Raw genomic sequence first — 23,145 nt, forward strand, 5'->3', positions numbered from 1 at the left:
CTCCTTCTCTTTCTCTCTCTCTCTCTCACTCTCATAAATAAATAAAATATTTTTAAAGAATTGAAAAGAATATCACATATGCCTACCTATGTGTATGTGTGGATGGGTGTGCACATAAACACTATATGTCTCATAACTCCCTCCATTCAAAGGATAGAAGCAATGGATACATCAGGGGGCCAGAAGATCTTGTTTTCTAAATGCCAAACCTTCCTGTAAAGAACCAGGGTTGGGGGCTGGAGAGATGGCTAAGCTGCTAAACGCTTACCTGTGAAGCCTAAGGACCCCTGTTCAAGGTTTGATTCCCCAGGACCTATTTTAGCCAGATGCACAAGGGGGTGCATATGTCTGAAGTTCCTTTGCAGTGGCTGGAGGCCCTGGTGTGCCCATTCTCTCTCTCTCTATCTGCCTCTTTCTCTCAAAAAAAAAAAGAACGAGAGTTGGTTTCAGAGTTGGGCCTGAGAAAGTACAAGGTGACCTTGGAACCTCCAGTAAGGAAGAACTCAAAGCACAAAGGCAGTATGTCAGAAGCACCCATAAGCCAGTGTGACGGAGTCCCCACCAGCCCCAACCAGGACAACTGGGGCACCAACATGAAGATGGTACTTGACGATACATTAATGCTCAACAGGCGAACATATGTTAATGCAAATAAAGGATGGAACCAACAGATGCATGGGAAGAAGGAACTATGCTTCCAAATGGTAGGATTCATGGGAAAAGAAAATCTTCATTTGGCAGTGTTGGTCCATTCAGATGAGAGTCCCAGATCCGTACTAAAGCTGGTGGGCAGATCCTTGGTGCTAAGCGGGATGGTAACCAGTGAAGACTCAAAGCATCTTCTGAAAAATGCTAATTGATCACAAGGGGGAAGCTGGTCAACCATTGAAGAAAGCCTTGGGAGACGCCAAGCTGTCCAGGTAAGCAGAGTGCCCCTCACTGGTTATGGAAGTGACCACATCGTGGGCCTCCTGATGAAATGCACTGAATTGCCTCATTTTTGTCACATTCCTGCCAGCAGTATGTGACCTGAGTCCACAAAGTGGGAAACACTAGGTGGGCAGGGGGTGAGAGGCCTTCCACAAAACGAAAAGGTCAGTGTTAATACTCTTAAGGAAACGAACTACAGAACCAACTGATCCAAGTTGAAGGGACTCTCACCTAACAGTCAAATGCAATAAATGATTCTGGATTGCTCTAGGCCTAGTAAGGAAACATAAATACTTAGCAAACATTGACTGAGGTCTGTGAACTGCATGGTATGTTTAATCAGTGGTGATTTCCTGGTTCGTATGTTTACTTTGTCGTTTCATAGAAGAATGTTCTTGTGAGGAGGATATGCATGCTGAAGTATTTTGTACTGATAAGACATTATGTCTGAAACTTGCTCTTAAATGGCATGGGGAAAAAATATTAGCTCTAAAACTTTTGTTTCCATTGGGCATGGTTACAGGGAACCTGGAACTCAGTTCACAGTATGAGTATACGCTAGCATGATTCCAGCTTTCTGCTCATTATTCTCCTCCAGCACAGATATGCATTTTTAATATACTTTATTTATTTATTTGAGAGAGAGAAAGAGGCAGGAAGAGAGAAAGAAAGAGGGAGAGAATGGGCACACCTGGGCCTCCAACCACTGTAAACAAACTCCAGACACATGTGCCCCCTTGTGCATCTTGCTTACCTGGGTCCTGGAGAATCAAACTGAGGTCCTATGGCTTTGCAGGCAAACACCTTAACTGCTAAACCATCTCTCCAGCCCCAGATATGCATTTTTTAAATTTTAAATTTTTATTTTTATTTATTTATTTGAGAGTAACAGACAGAGAGAGAAAGAGGCAGAGAGAGAGAGAGAGAGAGAGAGAGAGAGAGAGAGAGAGAGAATGGGCACACCAGGGCCTCCAGCCACTGCAAAGGAACTCCAGACACATGCACCCCCTTGTGCATCTGGCTAACGTGGGACCTGGGGAACGGAGCCTCGAACCGGGGTCCTTAGGCTTCACAGGCAAGCGCTTAACTGCTAAGCCATCTCTCCAGCCCCAGATATGCATTTTTTGAGTGGAATTACTGGAACACATTTTCTGAAAGAGGAAAGAACCCTGTCCATACCCCAAAACATATAATGCGCTGGTAGAGAAAACACCGATACATTTCTTTCATTTAACAATACTTACTGAGCTTTTTTAATGCAATAAGCAGTGTTGTGGATATCAAGTATACAATCAGGAATAAGGCAAGATTCTTGCTGTCATGGAATTTACAGTATGGAGTTTAATCATCATTATGGAGTTGGAGAAAGAACTTTGAAGTTGTCACATAGCAGCATGTGCTATGAAGAAAATGCAGCAGCGTACAGGAGGGTGACTTATTTTACCCCAGGTGCTAATTTATGTCAGGGCCAACTGCTCTGGTGAGATGATACTTTTTACATATTTTATTACTTACTTATTGGGGAAAAAGAGAGAAAGCGAGAAAGAGGCAGATAGAATGGGCATGCCAGGGCTTCCAGCCATTGCAAATGAATTCCAGATGCACATGCCACCTTGTGCATCTGGCTTATGTGAGTCCTGGGGAATCAAACCTGGGTCCTTAGGCTTCGCAGACAAGTAACCTAACCACTAAGCCACCTCTCCGGCCCTGGTGAGATGATTTTCAAGCTGAATCATCAAAGAAGTAAAAGCTTCACATGATGTTTGGGTGACCAGTTGTACCAGGAGAAAGGAAGCATAAGTCCAACGGCTCTGAGGCAAAGTTGCATTTGGGGTGTTGAAGAGTGCCAAAGGAGCCATCAAGGATGGGGAGGAGTTAGAGGAATAAACAGTGAGGGAGGGGAGATCAGAGAGATGTCGAGGAAAATTTATGGGGCCTTGAAGACAAGGGGGGGAGATGTTTAAATTTTAGCTTATCTGACATGACAATTCCTCAAAGACTTTTGGACAGAAGAATGTACAATTACATGTTTTAAAAGGTTTATTCTGACTGTATTCAAAAGCACAGAGAACAATTAAGAAACTACAGCAATAATTTGGGAAATGTAGAATGACTTGTGCCAGGAAGGTGTCAATGACCATGCTGAGAAATGATTGGCTCATTCGTGTGTTTTGAAGGTGGAACAAACCATACTCATCCATACATTTGATATGCAATAAGAAAGAAGGCAGGAATCGGGAAGCAGTTGGAAGGCTGGACAGATAGCTCAGTCAGTCAAGTGCTTATCTAGCAAGCATGAGTACCTGAGTTTAATCACCAGTACCCATGTAACTGTGAGCAGTGTTGGCATGTAACTGTATCAATGCTGAGAAGGTGAAGACAGGTGGATCCTTGGAATTTACTGACCAGCCAGTCTAATCTAATTGACAAGTGTTGTGACAATGAGTACCTGACTCAAAAAGAGGTTGCTGATGTATCTGAAGACAACGCTTGAGATTGTCTTCTGGCTTCTGTGTACAAATGCACAAATATAAACATCCATATGCACATCTCCCCCACCCCACCCCTCCACACAAAGAAGCAATTGGAGTTATTTTCTAAGCCAGAGTTGTCATTTGATAAGATTGCAAGAGTTGCTGGTTGGGATATGAATTAAGAGGTTTGGATATATTCAGTTCAAGGTGCCTAGGGGTATCCAAGAGGACAATTTTGATATGATTTTCTGCAGCATCAAGTTTCAGAAGGAAGATTATTAGATAAGAACACATGAAGAATTTTGATTAGCAATGCACTAAAAGGATGGCCAGATTGCATTTCCAAAGGTTGGCCTCTCCAGATACCAAAGCAAAATGGGGTCCTTTAAGACAGTTCTTAAACAAAGCGACAGTTCTTGTAATAACTTCAATGATGAGTTCTTTCCACTAACATAGTCGTACTGGCCAGATAGAAATAGTAGATTGGGGCCTGGAGAGATGAGATGGTTCAGCAGTTAGAGGCACATGCTTGCAAAGCCTGCTGACCTGGGTTTGTTTCCCCAGTAACCATGTAAAACCATATGCATAGAGTGATACATGCATCTGGATTTCATTTGCAGTGGCAGGAGGCCCTATCTGCTTGTGAATTATTTAAAAAAAAATAAAAATAGTAGGTGTAGCAGTGAGTTTTTATGTTGCTTGGATGAACTTCCAGACAGACACAGTTCATGGGAGGAAGTGATTTCTTTCCAACTTACATACCCAGGGGAAGCGACATCTATGGCAGAAGAAGCTGGCTCCCTTTCATGGATATGAGCAGAGAGAAACCACCACCTGCCAGCAAACACCAAACACGCCCACAGCTCAGACCTCTCAGAATCTCTTTGGGCTGGAATTTAGATCCACCTACAAACAAACCTTTGGACTGGACCCCAGGATCTACCTCCAGACACAGCTCCTCCAACCAGGCAGCTGGAGACCCAAGTTACAAGCTTTAATAAAACACCTGAGTCTATGGGGGACATGCACTCAAATTACCTCAGTAGGGCCCTACAGGGTTCTTGGTCCAGGAAGATATATTTTTTCAGGAGAGGTAAGAGTAGATTTGACATAAATTTGTGTCTGAGTCAGAAGCAAAGAGTAGCCAAAGCTACGAGTGTCAGTGCCCCAGTTTTTTTGAATGCCAGCCAATTGCACTTCCAGTAGAAGCTTTCAACCTTGACATCACTCATGCCTTGCCGTCAATGTACCCAACATATAGCTCAAAATGTAACTGAACTTAAAGACTTAAGACAGTAAAAAAAAAAAAAAAAAAAAAAAAAAGTGGGGCTGGAGAGATGGTTCAGTGGTTAAGTGCACTTCCTGAACAAGTATGAGAGCATAAGGGGACCTGAAACTGTCCAAGTTCAAATCCCATATAAATCTGAGTATGGCCATGCATGCCTAAAACCGCAGTCCCACAAACGAGAGCAGAGACCAGAAAGTTGCCCAAACTTGTGAAAAACAGCAAGCTCTGGTATCATTAAGAGACTTTGGCTCAAATAAGTTTAGGCAGACATGCAATGGAGTGGGACACCCAACATTGTGCTTTGACCACCCCGGGCAAATGAATGGGGTACCACAAGGATGCATTCATGGGCATATATCACATACCACACACACACACACACACACACACACACACACAGGCACCACAAACATGTCACATATCACAAATATGCCACATAAATGCCTACACAGAAGCAAAAAAGTGAATTATAATATTTGGAAATACAATTTAATTTTTCTTATGCATACATGTATATTTTAATAGTCTGAAAGATGTTTTATATATAGAGATTTCAACATACAAGTGTTTCATTTTTTTCATTTTATGTTGATTAATTAATTTTATTGGAACTGAGTTCTTCAGCCTGTGCCCTTTCATTACAATGAGCTTATAAGTAACTAACCCTGTGACTGAAAGTAGAAGAATCCTTTCAAAAATATGGTAAATATTACTCTGGGGCAGAAAAGTCCACCAAACAGGGTATTCATATATCTTAAGTGTAAAGGTTGGCATAGCACTTTATTCAGTTTTCATTTTTTTTTATTAGTTATGGACATACTTAGCATGTAAATAGCATATGTTGTTATCATCCTTTCCCCTCATCCCTGCCCCTTTTCCAAATGTACTCTCCTCTTTGGGGAAGCAGGTCATCCCCATGGGGATTGTGAGTCATGCATCTGTTATGGGGAAGAGGCAATGTCTCTGTGCATAATGCTCCAACTTGTGGTTCTTACAATCTTTCCACCCCCCTCTTCTGCAAAATTCCCTGAGCCATGTTGGGTTTGGTTTAAGTCTACTTTGGTGATGGGCTGTTAGGAGCCTCTGGACCTCTGCTGTGGTAGGAGTGGAGTGTCCTCAGTGTCTGTCTCCTTCACCCTGTGCTGATATCAGGTTCACCAAGAAAGCAGCACTCTTGCTCATTTCCCCAACTCCTCTGTGGTTTCAGCTGGGGCCCTGGTGAAGTGCGATGGGTCATTTCTCTCCTCAGGTCCTGCTCCACTCCGGGGAGCTGAAGCTTGCTTAGGTGGACACCATCTTGCAGGAAGTCCAAGTTTTCATTTTTATTTTAAAAATATTTTATTTACTTGCAAGGAGATACACAGAAAAGAGAGGGAGAGAAAGAGAAAGGGAGTCTGGGCACACCAGTCTTTAGCCATTTCAAACACACTCCAGATGCATGTGCACCTGGCTTTACGTGGGTCCTGGGGAATCAAACCCAGGTCATTTGGCTTTGCAGGCAAGTGCCTTAACCATGGAGCAATCTCCCCAACCCTGCATGATGGTTTTAAAGTTGACTTGCTATGGAGAAACACGCTGATATTTTCATGTATTTTGCCTTACAGATAATTCCTTTGATTAGTCTTCCATGTGTACATGAAGTCTAAGTTCAGTTCTAAACTGGCAGAGAGAAGACGTTAGCACGAGAAAAACCAGGATTCCAGGATTAGAGAGATTCTTAGTGCAATTAGCCTGTGGAGATGGCTCAGTGAGTAAAGTGCTTGCTAAGCAAGCATGAAGACCTGACCTTGTCCCTAGCACCTAAGTAAAAGTCCAGTGAGGTAGCACATGTCTGTCATCCCAGTGCTAGGGAAGCAAAGGGAGGAGAGGTTCCCCAGGACTTACTTCTTAGCTACCCTAATCAATTAGGTGAACTCCTGGTTCTGTGAAAGGACCTCACACACACACACACACACACACACACACACACACACACACACACACTATGAAGAAGACACCCAATGCCAACCTCTTGTCTCTTTACACATGTTCACACATGTGCAGGCACAGTCCATGCATTCGTACCCCCCTTCCCCCACATGTTGTGGTGTTTGAATGTCTGTCCCCCATAGACTTAAGTGTTTTATTAAAGGTTGTAACTTGGATCTCTGGCAGCCTGGTTAGAATGGCTATTACTGGGGCTGATCCTAGTGTCCAACCCTAAGGTCTGGTTTCCAGACCAAAGGTGTAAAAGGGCAGGTCTGGTTTCCAGACCAAAGGTGTAAAAGGGCAGTTTGGAGCCCTGGTGGGGTTCCCTGTTGATTACTGTTCATTTGTGCTTGTTGTTTGCTTGTGGTGCCGGCTGCTTGTGGGTGTCTGTCTACTTGGGTTTATGAATGGGAGCCAGCTTCTCCACCAGTTGATGAAACTTCCCCTGGGATTATAAGCTTGAACTAAATCCTGTCCTCCCCAAAACTTTGTCTGGTCTGGGTGTTCATCCCAGCATTGTGGAATGGACTACAACACATGGCCAAAAGAAAATGGAACAATCTCAGCTCTCTGGTATGGGAAATTTTAACTTTGACAAAACACAAATTTCTCTTTAAAACTGGAGGGATTCCACTTTCTATCCAGATTTGAAAAATTCTAAAGGACAATGTCAGTTGGGACGACTGAAGAGTGAGCAAGTTTCCAAAGAAGGGGCTAGGAAATGTGCAAGGGAAGAGAATCTTAAAATTTCACATCCAAAAGTTTATAATCATTTACGTTTCATGTTGATGCAGTCAGGTTCACATTGCTGGCAGAAATCACTCAACCAAGAGCAGCTTGTGGGGAAAAAAAATAGGTTTATTTTGGGTTACAGGCTCGAGGGGAAGCTCCATGATGGCAGGGAAAATGATGGCATGAGCAGAGGGTGGACCTCATCCCCTGGGCAACACAAAGTGGACAATAGCAACAGGAGAGTGTGCCAGATACTGGCATGGGGAAACTAACTATAACCCCCATAAGCCAGCCCCCAGTAATACACTCCCTCCAAGAGGCATTAACTCCTAAATCTCCATCAGCTGGGAACTTAGCATTCAGAACACCTAAGTTTATGGGGAACACTGAAATCAAACCATCACATTCCACCCCTGGCCCCCATAAAATGATAACAATCCATGATGTAAAATCCAAGGCATTCAGTCCAGCTTTAAAAGTACCCTTTTTTAAAATCAATCCTAATGATGTTCAAACTTCCCCATAATCCACAGTCTTTTAACTGAGCCATAATACCAAAAAATCCCCCCAAACCCATAATGGCACAGAATAAACATTCACACTGCAAAAGATAGCACTGGGCATAGCAAAAAAAAAAAAAAAAAAATTCACCAATACAAGATTTAAAACAACCAGGACAACCATCAAACTCTGTAGCTCCAAGACCAACAACTCTAGCCAGTGACAAGTCTCTAAGTCCGATAATTCTAACCAATGACGAGTCTCTGGAGTTCCGATTCTGCTCCTCTAGATAGGCTACTCAGAGTCCTGGAAAACCTCATCCAGGCCAGCTGCTTTTCTTGGCAGCCATCTTCTGGTTCTAGCATCTCCACTGGGTCTCCACTGCAATCCTCATGGCTCCATTGGGTCTCCATGCAGGCATCCAGCAAACCTGCTTCACACTGCCCATGGCCATTTCCAAAACACAGGACGGCATCGCAAATTCAATGACACTCTCTTTCCTGTATTTCTGTACTCCGTTATACCAGGTGGGGTGCCAATTTTTTCATCCAGGGGGGAATAAAGCAGATTTGGAAGAACAGGACACTCCTTTGAGCATTCAGGCCCCTTCAACAAACTTCATTCTTTCTGTTGTCCCAGTGCAGGTCAGCTGGCTCCAATCTCAATGGTTGTAATCTCTCATACAATTACAGCAATTTTGGCTTAAAGATTTCTTTCTGTGCCATATCCCTCTGCTCACACCAGTCCGTTTCTATGCAAAGCAACCTTGCACAACTTCTCAAGACACAGGCACAACAGCAAGCTTCCCACACAAACTGCTTCAAGCCCAGTCCAAACAAAACCCTTTATACCCTCACAAGCCAAATCTCACACTCCATAGTTCTTACTACATTCAGGTCTTTCAACTCTGACCACAATGACCCATCAAACCATACTTACAGCACTACAAGGCATCTCTTAGGCCAAGATTTCAAATCCTTCTACATTCCTTTTGAAAATCAACTCCAAAGGCCAAAGCTACACAGTCAAGTGTTTATCAGCAATCCCAATCCTCCTCTCCGGTACAAACATTACTGTTGCAGTCAGGTTCACAATGCTTGCAGAGATCTGACCAAGAGCAGCTTGTGGGGGAAAAGGTTTATTTTGTCTTACAGACCTGAGGGGGAAGCTCCCTGATGGCAGGGGGAAATGATAGCATGAGCAGAGGGTGGACATCACCCCTCCTGGCCAACATACGGTGGACAATAGCAACAGGAGAGTGTGTCAAACACTGGCAAGGGGAAACTGGCTATAACACCCATAAGCCTGCCCCCAATAATACACCACCTCCAGGAGGCATTAACATCCAAATCTCTATCAGCTGGGGACCTAACATTCAGAACACCTACGTTTATGCAGGACACCTGAATCAAACCACCACACATGTATACAAATTATCTAACTATAATGGGGTTGTGACCCAATAAACCTACAGATGTGATTACTAAAAATGTATTTGATATACCTATCTAGCCTACTGACCTTCACAGTTTAGTAATGCAGTACACTATAGAGTAAGGATGGTTCGTCATTGTGATTGTAGGAATTACTGCAAGCTGCAGCTCACCGCATCTCAGAGTCCCCTACTGTGCATATCTAGCTTGGGAAGGGTCAAGATTCACACTTGAAAGTACATTAACGACTCAGTGCTTTTGTACCATCATAGACTAAGATGAAATAATCAAACCATCCTAAATCAGATCATCTGTGTGTGGTTGCCTCCTTCCTCTGCATTAGACCCTGTGGTGGGTGCTATTATTTGATATATGATAGGATCCTTCCCTGTCAGGGATTAAGGATCTAATTTTAAAGACATAAAATCTTTGGAGCAAATTAGGAATGTAGGTTTTTTTTTTTCGATTCTAAAAACATACATGATAAGAATAACTCAGTGAGAACAATTCTTGCCATGTAGAAACCAAAACCATGCTTGAAACCAGATTGATTCTGCTTCACATTATTACCAGTAACCTTACAGAAGAACTGAACTTACAGAGCTTGGCCAGACAGGATCCACTACCATGTTTACAAGCCAAGCTTCTGTGGCAGTGTCTGCACAATAGGAAGCATAAATAAAGAGTGTTGAATAATGCATAGTAATGAAGATATGTATTTTAAAAAATGTTTTGGGCTAGAGAGATAGCTTAGCAGTTAAGGTGCTTGCCTGTGAAGCCTAAGGACCCATGTTCGACTCTCCAGATCCCATATAAGCCAGACATACAAGGTACACAAGCACACAAGTTCACACGTATGCACAAGATGGTGTATACGTCTGGGGTTTGATTGCAGTGGCTGGAGGTAATGGCATGCCTAATTAAGGGGAGAAAGACCAAGAAAATACATAGTAATGAAGAGGTGCATTAAGAAAAAAAAAAACAAAAAAACGTTTTGGGCTGGAGAGATGGCTTAGCTGTTAAGGTGCTTGCCTACAAATCCAGATTAGATACCCCAGGACCCATGTAAGCTAGATGCACAAGGTGGCACATGCATCTGGAGTTTGCAGTGGCTGAAGGCCCTGGTGTGCCCATTTGCTCTCTCATAAATAAATAAATAAATGAAAAGTATTTACTAATGAAGACTAGCTTGGGTTTTATCATTTTGTTTTTCACTTATTTGCAGAGAGAGAGAAGTAGAGGACTAGAGAAAGTGTGGTTATACCAGGGCCTCCTGCCACTGTAACTAATCTCCAGATACATGCACCACTTTGTACATCTGGCTGTACATGAGTACTTGGGAATTGAACCTGGCCTGGCAGGCTTTGCAAGCAAGTGCCTTTAACTGCTGAGCTATCTCCCCAGCCCCATGAGTTGCATTTTTTGAGTGACGTATATATACTTATAGTCAATGTATTCATTTATGCATCCAGATGGTCTTATTACAGTGGTGTTGTGACCCAATTAACTTCCCATTAAGTGAAAATATCCAGTCAAAAGGAAGTTGATGCAGCTGGCGTAGTAAAGTTCACAGTCTATATGCAGATGTTGCCTGTCCCGGGTGCGTGCATGCTGTGTCCTCGTTCAGGATGCTGTCGCGCGGCAGGTATCATCGCTCTCCTCACACGTGACAAAGCGTGAACTCAGAGAGTGGAGTGACCTGCCTGAGATCATGCATCCAAGAGTGGGGACTCTGCTCCTGCAAGTCCAGCTCCAGGCTGTGACCTCAAGGACGACACCATGACACTGGTACTCACTTCATTTGATGTCTGCCACCTTGTCCCTGAACTTGACTCTGTTTGGCAACTTCACTTTCCCTCTGGCTAGTTCCTTTGTTCACGTCAGTTCTCAGCCTGTTACTCCCCCTTGGCTTTTGCTCCATAGTCTCCTTTCCCTCTTCTGCGGGTGGCCTGCATTGCTCCTGAGAGACCATGTAGTATTGTAGAGACAAAAGTGCAAGAAGGGGCTGGAGAGATGGCTTAGCCGTTAAGTGCTTGCCTGTGAAGCCTAAGGACCCCGGTTCGAGGCTCGGTTCCCCAGGTTCCACGTTAGCCAGATGCACAAGGGGGCGCACGCGTCTGGAGTTCGTTTGCAGAGGCTGGAAGCCCCGGCGCGCCCATTCTCTCTCTCTCCCTCTATCTGTCTTTCTCTCTGTGTCTGTCACTCTCAAATAAATCAATTTAAGAAAATTTAAAAAAAAAGTGCAAGAAGCCTCAGAGGCCAGCAAGCCCTTGCGCTTCTGCTGCAAGCACTGAACATACAAATGGAAGGTCTCTGGAAAGTTCCTCCAGAGAATGTGCATGGAAATTAATGACATACATTTTCTACTCTGTTCTTTCAGTAACTTCTCAAATTTCAGTAGATCAAGATGCAAAAAATAACCTTTTTTTTTTTCTTCCTTATCCTTTGCTTTGAATTATCCAGTAATTTCTTTTTATTTCAGTGTTTTGGATACACTTCCAACATTAGTTTGGAATGCTTTGCCCTTATCGCTCACCAGAACTCTTCCAAACAACTTTATGTCACAAAAATATTTCCAGAGGCTAGATATGGAAAATTAGCTTTGGAAAACACATTTGGGACTGGAGCCAAAACCAACAGAAAGTTCTTCACCACAACACATCTGTTTCCGTTTTTTCTTCTTTTAAAAAAAAAAAAAGTTTCTGTTTTCACATAGCTGTTCAATTTTATTTATTTATTTATTTACTTATTTGGTCTCAGTCATCACTTTTCACTGGGCACATTAAAAAGAGAAACTGCTCTCATCTTCTTTTTTTTTTTTTTTTTTAAATTTATTTATTTGAGAGCGACAGACACAGAGAGAAAGACAGATAGAGGGAGAGAGAGAGAATGGGCGCGCCAGGGCTTCCAGCCTCTGCAAACGAACTCCAGACGCGTGCGCCCCCTTGTGCATCTGGCTAACGTGGGACCTGGGGAACCGAGCCTCGAACCGGGGTCCTTAGGCTTCACAGGCAAGCGCTTAACCGCTAAGCCATCTCTCCAGCCCTCTCATCTTCTTTTTAAGATCATCTTGTCCACTTGCACCAGAAAGCTGGGCTGGGGGAGGGGGACATAAGCAGAAACCAAGACAGTCAGTATGGCACACTGGCTGAAAGACATGCTGTCTTTGTCAGAACCCCCAGAGCAGAGAGTCAAGGGGCTCTCCTGCTGCCCTTTCTGCTTGATTGCTTACAAGGATGTCTTTATAAGGCATTTCCCTTTCATCAAGGCTTCTGATCCCACAGCGTTGATAAACGGGCATAGGGGACAACTGAGGCAGATGCCCCCCCCCCCCTGCAATGCACAGGTGGCATTAATCCCAGCACTGTGCCTAATTTGCTATTTAGGTCAAGGCTGCAGCATGACTAATCACTCATTTTGGCATACTTTGCCATTGCTACAGATTCCTAAGATCACCTGAGCTGTAATCACACAGAGAGGGTCACAGGATGGCAGCCTTAATGTATTTCTTTTGACTAATTCTGGCACTACACAGTAAGGTCACTAAGAAGGAAGTGTGGGGACTGGGGAGAAAATAACATATATATATATATACATATATATATTATTTCCCATAATCCTTTGCTGCCTCTCATAAAAGTTACCTACACTCTTTTTTTTTTTTTTGCCCTAGAGCAGTTCTCTCTTGGTTCAATATTTTTTTTTTTAATGTTTAAGGACAGTTTGATTTGAGTGTGAGAGAAAAACAACAGAACCAGCAAACTGTACACCTCAGCAGCTGCTGGGAAGAAAGAGATGGAGAGTAGGAAAAGAGAAAACTGCTTTTAAAAAAATTTGTTTAGATATTTCATTTATTTATTTGAGATAGAGGAAGAGAGGTAGATACACATGCATACACACACACACACATACATACACACACACACAGAGAGAATAGGTGAGCCAGGGCCTCCAGTCACTGCCAAAGAACTCCAGATGCAGGTACCACCTTGTGCGTATGGCTTAACTGGGTACTAAGGAATCAAACTTGGGTCCTTAGACTTCACAGGCAAGCGCTTAACCACCAAGCCATCTCTCCAGCCCCAAATTGTGCTCTTTGAGTTAGGTTCAAAGAAAGCAGAAAGGCTCCATCACGGGCAAGGCAGGCGGGGGCGGGGGGGGGGGGTCCTTCAAAGAAAGAGGATTTCAGTGTCGGGACAAGCATTCTTAGGGTTTTTCCCAGGATCAAAAGAGATTATTTTGGTTTTTTTGAGGTAGGGTCTCACTCTAGCCCAGGTTGACCAGGAATTCACTCTGTAGACCCAGGGTGGCCTTGAACTCACAGTGATTCTCCTACCTCTGCCTCTTGAGTGCTGGGATTAAAGGCGTGCGCCACCACACCTGGCTTCTAAAGAGATTTTTTAAACAGGAGAGAAAAAGAAAAGCTGCACTTTTTGAGTTAGAACTCAAAAAATTGGGCAGGCTTAATGATGAGTGGATGAGGATTCACAAACACACCATAGAGAGGACTTCTAGAGGGAAAGGGGCATAATCTTGTTTTATCTTCAGTATTAGACATTAAGACAAGGGATTTGCACATGCTATGCAAATGCTCCACCACTGAGCTACATCCTCAGCCTTATCCTCCCTTGTGGAAGAGATAGGGAAAGAATGCAAGAGCCAAAGGAAGGGTAGGGCTGCTTGCGGGACAATCTTCCAGACAAAAATGGGTCTTGATATCCAAGACCTTGCAGTGCCTGATACTGCTTACACAAGACCTTAGAACAGAAGAAAAAGCCGGCTATAGTGTGCACAACTTTAATCCCAGCACTAGGGAGACAGAGGTAGGAGGATTGCTGTGAGTTTGAGGCCAGCCTGAGACTACATAGTGAATTCCAGGAGAGCCTGAGCTAGAGTGAGACCCTACCTCACCAAAAAAATGAACCTCCATTAGGAGAGGGAATTATCATGGTTTATTGTCTATAATCACAAAAGCTGTCATTAAAAAGTATAAAAACCCAGGTAGGCCAGGCGTCGTGGCGCACGCCTTTAATCCCAGCACTCGGGAGGCAGAGGTAGGAGGATCGCCATGAGTTCAAGGCCACCCTGAGACTACAGAGTTAATTCCAGGTCAGTCTGGACCAGAGTGAGACCCTACCTTGAAAAACCAAAAAACAAAAAAAAAACAAAAAAAAAACCAGGTATTGGGCTGGAGAGATGGCTTAGCAATTAAGGCATTTGCCCGCAAAGCCAAAGGACCTCGTTTTGATTCCCCAGGACAAATGTAAGCCAGATGCACAAGGTAGCGCATGCGTCTGGAGTTTGTTTGCAGTGGCTAGAGGCTCTGGCATGTGCCCCCCCCCCTCTCTCTCCCCCTCTTTCTGTCTCATGCTTAGTGTGAAAATCAATCTACTTTCCTCCCAAATTATTTTCCCTTAATTCTTAAATATTTATTTATTTTGAGAAAGCACCAAGGCCTCTTGTCTCTGCACACAATATCAGTGAATGGGCTACTTTGTTCATTTGGCATTACATGGGTGCTGGGGAATCAAACCCAGGCCATCAGGCTTTGTAAACAGGCTGAACTATCTCTTTGTCTCCATAATTTATTCTTGAGACAGGGTCTGATATAGTTTAGGCTGAACTCACCACATAGCCAAGGATGGTCTTAAACTCCTAATCCTCCTGACTCTACCTCTCAAATACTGACTGGGCTTATAGTAAATTGGCCATCACTCTCAATTTGTGTACTGGAATCAAACTGTGTGTATGCTAGGCAAGCACTTTACCAACCGAGATAAGTCTTTATTCCTCCCTATTTTTTTAAAGGGGAAATTTCCTTCCAATCTCTCAATGACAACTATTTGGCTCCACCGTACTTCCTCCTTCTGTCTCAGGTGGTTACTCTGTCCTCTCCCATGCCACTCAGTTTCCTTTCCAATGGAGCTTCCATCAGCACACTGATATGACCTACTAATGCCGATATCTCCTACTTCTCTTGTAGCCCCTACCTTGTCCCTTCTCCATTTTCACAGTAGAACTTTGCAAAAGGTTTGGGCATCAAAGTTGCTATGCTTCTCTCCCCTCCCCTACTGTATTATGACATTGACCATGCTGTGGCTTGAATGTATTCCCCAAAAGTTCATGTGAAGGAACCAGCCCCTAAATGTATGCCCTGATATTTGGAGGTGGGGTCTTTGGAAAGTAATTAGGATTAGCTGAAGCAATGGGCTGCTAATCCCACAAAAGCATCAGTGCCTTCATAATGAGAGGAAGAGAGATGGAGCTAACACGCTTGCCCTGTCTTCCTGTTTGATGCTGAGTGTACCTTGTTACAATCAAACAAGTGTGCACAGTGGGTAAAGGAGCTTGTTTGCAAAGCCTACAGGACCAAGGTTCAATTCCCTAGTCATCCATGTAAAGCATTTGTTTTTAGCAGCAAGAGCCCCTGGTGTGTGCAAGAAGACACACACACACAGAGTAAATAAATAACTTTAAAAATAACATTTAAAAAAAAGTCCTCACCAGATGCCAAGCATATGCAGGCCCCATGCTCTTACACTTCCAAGCTACAGAATAGTGAACCAAATAACATTCCTTTTTTTACTGTTCTTTTGTTTTCAAGGTAACCCAAGTGGGTCTGGAATTCACTATGTAGTCTCAAGCTCAAATTCCCTGTGATCCTCCTGCCTTAGTCTCCTGAGTGCTGGAACTAAAGGTGTGTGACTGCATGCCCAGCTAAACTTCCAATTAAAAAAAAAAGATTTTTATTTATATATTTGAAAGAGAAAGAGGCCAATACACACACATATGTATGTGTGTGTGTATATATATATATACATATATATATATATATATATATGTATATATATATAGAGAGAGAGAGAGATATAGAGAGAGAGAGAGACAGAGAGAGAGAGAGAGAGAGAGAGAGAGAGAGAGAGAGAGAGAGAAAGAGACAGAGAGAACAGCAAAGCCTGTAGCCACTGCTACAGAACTCCATATGCATGCACCACCTTATGCATATATGCATATGGCTTTGCATAGGTATTAGACAATCAAACGTGGGTTCTTTGGCTTGTGAGGCAAATGCCTCACAAGTCATCTCTGCCATCCCAATTTTCAATGTAATAAATAGGTACTAATAAAAGTTCCCATCTCAGGTATTTTGTTATATCAATGGACTACAGACTGAAACATGTCCAGACTGCTCACTGAAATTACTCTAGCCACCAGTGGTCAGCACTTTATCAACACCGGTGAGGCTATTTCTTCCTTCACTTTATGTCACCAGTCAGCAACGCTGGATAAGCCTTCTGCTTGTCTGTGGTGATACTCTTGTGAGTCCCCAGTCTGACATGTAAATAAATACTGGCGTTCTCAGGGCTCTGCACCTAAGAGTTGCTGTGTCCGCCTTTCTTTCATTTATATTTTATTTAATGATCTATTCCAGTTTTAGATATCTCACGGTTAAGTTGATAACCCAGGAATTTATTTTCTCTGAGCCTCAGGTTCAGTTTCCTTGTTGCTTTGTTTGCATGCTTATATTGATGATTTATGGATATAGGGAAATTAATATGCCAAGCACTGAGCTTTGTCCTCATACCAATCTTCGTCATATAATAAATGACTCCTCAGGCTAGGTGTCCTTCATGGTTCTCCTTCCCTCATGGGTTCCTGCCCCACCCTAAATGGCTAATCCATCACAAGTTCTTTCAATTCAACCTTTATAACAAATCTCAAACTCACCATCCTCTCAGTTGCCACATTAGCTTCTCAGTGCAAACTGCTCATCAAGGTGTTCTCAAAAGTCATCCAAGTGTTCCAAGGACTCTCTTCCATGAATCTCCGCAAATAATTAAAATTTCAAAAGTTAAATGTAAATCCCTGATCTCATTGAATGAGTCCATGTAAGGCCTTCAGTTTGTGTTACCTTAGAACATTCGTGCTCCTAAAAGCATCAATGGGGTGGGAGAGAGAGCTCAGCAGTTAAGGTGCTTGCCTCCAGAACTCAGGGATCTGGGTTCAAATCCCCAGTACCCATGTAAGCCAGATGCATGGGTGCATGCTTCTGGAGTTGTTAGGGGTCCTAGCCCACCCATTCTTTCTCTCTTGTTTTCTCTCTGCTTGCAAATAATTAAATATTTTTAAAAAGCATCAATGTACATCAATTTCAAATCAAGCTCGTCAGCCCCGAAGTCTAATCCTGAGGTCTTGATTGAAATAGAACTCTTGTAAGATGTTTCATAGCTGCATTGCACCTATTACAGAAGCACACCCAGTACAGGCTACCAAAAGTAAACATGACAGAAAGTAGGCCATTGGAAAGTAAAAATAGGAAATGAAATCAGTTAAGAGGAATAGAAAGAAAATGTGACCAGTATAAGAATGTACTCATTACTGTTTTTGAGTGCTGAATATGTTCAATTCTGGTTTTAATACATTTATAGCATTCACTGTGCTTACTACTATAGTATATTTTATATGGTATATTGAACTTTTGCAAAACATACAATCATGGTTAAATAGGCATCTTATTTTTTGTTTTTGTGGGCACTCCAGGGCCTCTAGCCACTGCAAATGAACTCCAGAGACATGCACTCCCTTATGCATCTGGCTAATGTGGGTCCTGGGGAATTGAGCCTCAAACCGGGGTCCTTAGGCTTCACAGGCAAGTGCTTAACTGCTAATCCATCTCTCCAGCCCTTATTTTGGTTTTTCAAGATAGAGTCTTGCTCTAGCCCAGGGTGACCTGGAATTCACTATGTAGTCTCAGGCTGGCCTTGAACTTACAGTGATCCTCCTACATCTGCCTTCCAAGTGCTAGAATTAAAGGCATGTGTGACCATGCCTGGCTGTAAATAGCAACTTCTGCAGTGACATTGTATAAAATTCAAAGAAGAGTATTTAAAAAACAATGCCAACAAAGCTGGAAACCCAGGTCTGAAACCCCAGTTATGCTGGAGGCTGAGTCAGGAGGATGGCAAGTTCAAGGCCCACCTGGGCTACAGCTGAGTTTAAGGTCAGACTGAGCAACTTATTTTTTTTTAAACTTTTTTATTTATTTATTTGAGAGTGACAGACACAGAGAGAAAGACAGATAGAGGGAGAGAGCGAGAATGGGCGCGCCAGGGCTTCCAGCCTCTGCAAACGAACTCCAGACGCGTGCGCCCCCTTGTGCATCTGGCTAACGTGGGACCTGGGGAACCGAGCCTCGAACCGGGGTCCTTAGGCTTCACAGGCAAGCGCTTAACTGCTAAGCCATCTCTCCAGCCCCTGAGCAACTTATTGAGACTGTTTCAAAATAATGAAAGAATGATGAGTAGGGACATATGTCAGTGGCACAATGTTTGCCTATTATGTGCAAGGCAGTACTGTAAAGGTTTAAAAAGTAGCAACAGGGTTGGAGAGATAGCTTAGTGGTTAAGCGCTTGCCTGTGAAGCCTAAGGACCCCGGTTCGAGGCTCAATCCCCCAGGACCCACGTTAGCCAGATGCACAAGGGGGCGCACAAGTCTGGAGTTCATTTGCAGTGGCTGGAGGCCCCAGTTTGCCCATTCTCTCTATCTGCCTCTTTCTCTCTCTGTCTGTTGCTCTCAAATAAATAAATAAAAATAAACAAAAAATTTTTTTAAGTAGCAGCAGTGTCACTTCTGAATAGCATGTAACATGAAGGTAGCAAAATTCCCTACAAAATGGGCCAAAGTTCACTTATATATAATGCATAAGACAGTGAGCTCTTCCAAGCAGGACTTAATGCATATTAGCTGTTACTACTGCAACTTACAGCCACTTCTATTACACCCACCTCCTGGCCTTTAATATGTAATAGAAATGTGCAACTATCGATATATGTGTGTGTGTGTGTGTGTGTGTGTGTGTGTGTGTGTGTGTCTGCAAATTTGTTCTTATCTTTCTCTCCTCCCTAATATTAGAATGATCATAAGGAGTTTTAAAGATATAAAGTCAGTGCTGGGGAGATAGTTTAGTGGTTAAAGCACTTGCCTGCAAAACCTGGTTCAATTCCCCAGAACCCAAGTAAGCCAGATGCACATGGTGGTGCATGTGTCCCACATTCAGTTGCAGTGACTAAAGGCCCTGGCATGCCCATTGTCTCTCTAATAAATAAATAACAATAAAATATTTTTAAAAGTATATAAAATCACAAATGTCTAACTAGGGTCATGGGAGGGGATGAAGGAGAGGAAGGGGTGGGAGGAGGGTTAATGAAAATTTAAGACATTATTAATGAACTATATGGAAGTCTACTTCTTTGCTAGCTAATAAAATATATGTTAAAAAAGAGAGAGTTTGGATGGAAGTGTCCTGTGGAGGTAGATGATGTACTTAGAAGCCATCGATTGTTATAAGAAAAATTTTAGTGACAAAAGTGAGGTACCTTTCAACAAGCTGTTGGCCAAGGAAGCTCCTGAAGTACCCAAAACATTACAGGTTACTGCCAAGACTCTTGGTTGTCCACCAGAGCTAGATGTTAAGACCCTATTGCTGAAGACTCCATATGCTTGGCCTGCAGAGCACTAAGAGATCAAGCTGTGAGCTGCTCTGAAAGCTTCCTTCCTATTGACTAGCTATCAGGGTGTTGGAAAGGTCTATGCAACCTTTTGAAAGAGAAGTCACAAATAATCTTAATTAGCACTGGACTCTGTTTAAGCGTTGGTCAGTCAGGCCAAATGCACCAACTGGTACAATGGTGGCATGTCTGTTATGGGGGGGGGGGGAATCGATTGCTCTGATTGGACTTGTGGCCTGTTCCACAGGAGTGAAATCCTGCCTGGTACTGAAAACCTAATCAAAATCCTATGACTGGGAGGTCATAATCCCTTGGGGAGAAACCACTAATGTTGTCTGGTTAGATGCAAACATATGGCCACCAAACTGCTCACTAAACACTTATGTTTATGCCTATATATTGGCCCCACTCTCACTTTTGCTTAGAGAAGCTTCTCTTTTCAGATGGTGGTGACCACTGGGATCACTCAAAACTCACCAAAGTGCTGAGAAGTGACAGTGCAGTGTCCAGCACTAAGTGAGACATCTCCACCACACACTGCAAGGCTCAGGGACCATTGCAGAAGAGAGGGCAGAAAGAATGTCAGAGTTGGGGACTGGAGAGTTAGCTTAGTGGTTAAGGAACTTGTCTGGGAAGCCAAAAGACCCAAGTTCAATTCCCTAAGACCCACATAAGCCAGATGCCCAAGGTGGTACATGCGTCTGGAGTTCACTTGCAGTGGCTAAAGGCCCTGGCACAACCATTCTCTCTCTCTCTCTTTCTTAAAATAAAGTTTTTTAAAAAGTTAAAAAAAAAATTAAAAATGTAAGCCTCAAAGTATGGGAAGGAAGTACTGTCTTTCAGAGATATAAAATGGCCTTGATATTCATGACCTCACAGTGGCTGTAGAATAAATAAACATTCTTGGTCCTAGATCAGTAGATACATGCTAGAATCATGTGGGAAGGTTTCTTTTGTTAGGTTCTGTTGTTTTTCTTGTATAACTGCAAAACTCTGTACTTAGGTAGCCAGGGAACTTGGAATAACATTCTTAAACATAACTCAGGAACTTCAAATGTGTGATCAGGATGGTAATTATTTAAATATTTGCAAGCAAGCACTTTTAACCGATGAGCCAGACCCTTATTTACATGTCTGGTAAAAAATTAAAAATGAACATTCTTAAAACTATTAATGGATAAGAACTATAATAACTCAATTGTACTCTAACCCATTCTCATAATTGGCTAAATAACTTTCTAACTTTGCTGAAATTGGATGTTATACATATTTTCTAATGGCAAATAAAACTGTAGAAAATATATGAAATTACAAAATATAATTAAGATGAGAAAAAAAGCATTGGTCCATGAAATAAACAAATACAAATTCATTTTTCACTTAAATAAGATCAAAACTAAAGCATAAGCAAACTAGAGAATTTTCCTAGTTATATATGAGGCTGGAAATAAGTACAAGGCTATTATATTACAAAGATAATTTTCTTAAATGAAACTGGGCAGAATATGAGACTTAAAGAATCTTTTCCAGTTCACAGTGACAGGAGTGTGTGCATGTTTGCATATTCCAATGTGTATAATTATATGAATAATGAATTTGAACATTTGTCATAGAAAAAAATCTTCTGTCAATTAGAGCCCATGCCAATGCTTGCTTTATTTAGCATAGCTGTAGTAAATTGAATAACATTAGAATCGAGTATTGCAGAAAGAAAAAGCCCACACCTCGTTTTGGGAAAAGACAGAAATTGGATCACTTGCATAGCTCATCTACTCACTGAGGATAGAAGTCTCTCGTAGGTCAGGCCTACTTGGATGACTATCTTATGGAAAATCCAATGCTCAGGTTCTACTGGGGTTCAGGTTCCCAACTTTTATATCTTGGGGAGGTTTCCAGGAGTCAAGTTATGTCTCAGGGTATCTTGGTGTCAGGGTGGTTATGGTATCAAACACAGTTACTTCAGCTTGTGTGTGGGGTTCACAAAGGCTCACTGACCAGCTCCGCTCTGCTCCTGCTCACTGGGGTAGCCAGCTTCTCACTGGTGGCTTTAACTGGTACATCAGAGGGGAGGATTTAACTATGCTGATTAAATCACCATAGACCTCAATACTAGAAGATGTGATATAGAAAGGGGCCAATTTCTTTGTTATTTGGTGATGAATACATGTTTAGTACATCAGAAATAGGTCTTATTAAAAATTATTTAAAAATTCACATTACATTATGATAGAGCCTTTGACCCTGTTTATCTGGGTAAGAATAGTTTCTGCAGGAAAAACATCTCTTGTGTAAATTGAAACCTCTTTCATTTTTTTTTTTTTCTTTTGGTTTTTCCATGTAGGGTCTCATTGTAGCTTAAGCTGACCTGAAATTCACTATGTAGTCTCAGGGTAGCATTGAACTCATGGTAATTCTCCTACCTCTGCCTTCTGAGAGCTGGGACTAAAGGCATGTGTCACCACACCTGACTTCTTTTACATTTTTATCCTACCCCCCAAAAGGAATATTTACACAAGTGTTACTGTTTATATGACTTGATTAGCATTCCTTATATTATACAAAAAATGTTAATTATATTCTTTGAGATGAGAAGGTCAGTATATGAGTATGACCACATAATATCAGTGAATTATTCTTAAAGCATACAGCAGGTCATCTTCTTATGTAGGAAATGGGGCCATCTCTTGGAAATACAGTTATCAATATGGCTTACAGAACAATCTTCCTGAGAGTATAATTCATAATAGTCAACATCTGTCATGGGACTATTCTGTGTTGTTTTTTTTTTTTTTTTATGCTAAGATTCCATCCAGCATTAACCCAGTTTTAAATGACTCCCACTGAGGCTCACCAATGGCCCTGTTGGCTCTCCTCTAGTGACTCCTGCATCTCAACTGTGTTATAAAATGAACTATATAGTTGCCTGGAGGGTTAAAGAACCAGCTGATACCACCTTCTCTCTATTCCAAAGATAAGAAAGAAATTGAGAAATAGACAAGATTCAGATAAATGGAGGTAACATTGTACTGATATTACTTTACTATTGGTAAAAGCTCTTTGGGGAGATAGCTCTGTGGTAGAAGCTGCCTACAAAGCCTTCCTGCATGGATCTGATGCCACAGGACCCACATACACAAAGTGGTACATGGATCTGAAGTTCATTTACAATGGCAAGAGGCCCTGATGTGCCCATACTCTCTCTCTTCCTGAAATATAAATAAATTATTTTAATATGCTCCTTGGGAAATATGTATACTTCTTATCACAAATAGTTTCTGAAATCTCAGTCACTTGGAATTTTATTTCATGT

The sequence above is a fragment of the Jaculus jaculus genome, chromosome 12 (genome assembly GCF_020740685.1).
Source record: "Jaculus jaculus isolate mJacJac1 chromosome 12, mJacJac1.mat.Y.cur, whole genome shotgun sequence".
Lineage (NCBI taxonomy): Eukaryota > Metazoa > Chordata > Mammalia > Rodentia > Dipodidae > Jaculus > Jaculus jaculus.